Source organism: Pteropus vampyrus, unplaced genomic scaffold (genome assembly GCF_000151845.1).
Source record: "Pteropus vampyrus isolate Shadow unplaced genomic scaffold, Pvam_2.0 Scaffold135, whole genome shotgun sequence".
NCBI classification, from domain to species: domain Eukaryota; kingdom Metazoa; phylum Chordata; class Mammalia; order Chiroptera; family Pteropodidae; genus Pteropus; species Pteropus vampyrus.
This window is the reverse complement of record NW_011888916.1, coordinates 3,495,965-3,497,879: the sequence shown is the minus strand read 5'-3', so window position 1 is coordinate 3,497,879 and position 1,915 is coordinate 3,495,965.

Genomic DNA, 1,915 nt, shown 5'->3' with positions numbered 1-1,915 from the left:
GGAGATGATGGGAACACGGGCTCAGGAGTGAATGGCTTGCACTGTACAGTCCTGGGCAGGGCCTGCGTGAGAAGGGCGCCTCGTGCAGGGGAAGGACAGAAGGGGTACTTCTCCCTGCTTTGGAGGGAAGGAGGTGAGGGTGGGTGTGGCTTAGAGAAGGAGGGATGGAAATTTTAGAAATCTTTCCTGATCGCTTCTAACTTCTCAAAGTATCTAGTCTTCTACTTAGGATCTTAAGCTGCACAATGAGGGCCTGGAATCGCTGAGGTGGAGCGAATGGACAGAGCCCTGACTGGACACTGAAACATTGTCAGGAAGTACTCAGAATCCAGCCAGTATCCTGTAAGGTCTGGCTTCTCCAAATGCCCCCTCCGCCAGCCCCAGGAATGCTTCTTTTGGAGCAGCCACAAGGCCTTCAGTAAATATTCACTGCTGCTCCTGTGCAGCCTGAGGCAGGCCATTTTCCCTGGCGGCTCTTGAAATCCTCTGGGCCGACCACTGTTGGGCCTAGAAGCCCTCGTCTTTTAATGGGTCTCCATGGAGGCGGGGAAAAAATTGGCTTTACTGCCAGGAATGGATTCCAAGAGCTGCTGGCAAGCAGTTCCTGCAGCTTGTGCACTGGAGGCTGCCACACCCGGTCCCCCTTCCAGCCCAGTCTTGCTCAGAGGCAAGCAAGAGTGAGGATGACTCTGTGGCCCCAGCCAAGGACTGGCTTAGCCCATTGGAGAGTGCACACTGGGCTTTTCCAAAGGACATTCACTCCTGCCTCATTAGGGCTTTACAGCTGCCCAAGTTGTGGGCCAAAGGGAAGCAAGCCATGTGACACACAGGAAAATTGAGGCTGGGGGCAGAGAAGCTGCTTGCTCAGGATCACACACTGGAGATTCACACCCTTGGCAGGAACCGGGGTTTTCTGTCCTCCCTCAATAGCGCTTCGGTCAGGGCCGGAGCCTGGGAGGGCCCAGGTGTCTTCTGTGCCTTACTTCTCAGAAATGCCTCTCTTAACCTCCTAGTCTGTGCATATGCCATTCCCCCTACCTGGAACACTCTCCCTTTGGGGCCATCCATCCTCACCTAGCCAACTCTTATCCCGTCCTTCAGCTAACAATGCCTCCTCCAGGAAGTCTACCCTGATCAGGTTGAATTAGAAGCCTCCTGTGTGCTTCCATCAGCATCAGTGCCTGGATCAAAAAATCTTGAGACTGTGAGTGCCTGGAACAGGCCCCTACCTGTTCACCAGTCTGCAGCACTAGGTATGCACTCGCTTTGTGTTTGTCAGATGAATGAAATGGATAGGTGGAAAAAGTGAGAGAGAGAGAGAGAGAGAGAGAGAGAGAAGGAGAGAGAAGGAGAGAGAACACATTTTCATAAGGGTCTCTAGAATCAAATAAAGCCTTCTGCACAGAATCTGAGAGCTAGGGGAGCCTGTAGGTATCATGCAGCCCACTTCCTCCCTTGTACACAGAGAGAAACAGGGCATTTAAGCGTCAAAGGTTTGCTCGAGGTCAGAGTAAGTGCGCTGGATCCTGGACTAGAACCCATCTCGCGTTCCCAGTCCGGTGATCTTATGCAGTGATCCAGAGATGGATTTCAGGGACTGTGGCAAGCTGGCAAAAGAAAGACTGCTGGACAGGGGACTTGCTAAGGGGTGCTGAAACCAGCCTGGGGTGTGCAGTGGTGGCCGGCAGAGGGCTGCGGGCTTTACCCTCTGCTCCAACCACTGTGCAGTCCTAGCCTGGCTTCCTCTGTCCTGGAGCCTCTGTGTTGCCCAACAGCCTGTCCACTCTCTATTCTCAGACCTCCCTGGGGCTGTCAACATCCTGACCTTCCAGCTTCCCACCTGTCACCACCCGTCACAGGCAATTAGAGTAACAGTGCAGGGATTTCCCCCAGGTTCTGCAGAAGGGAGCCGCCC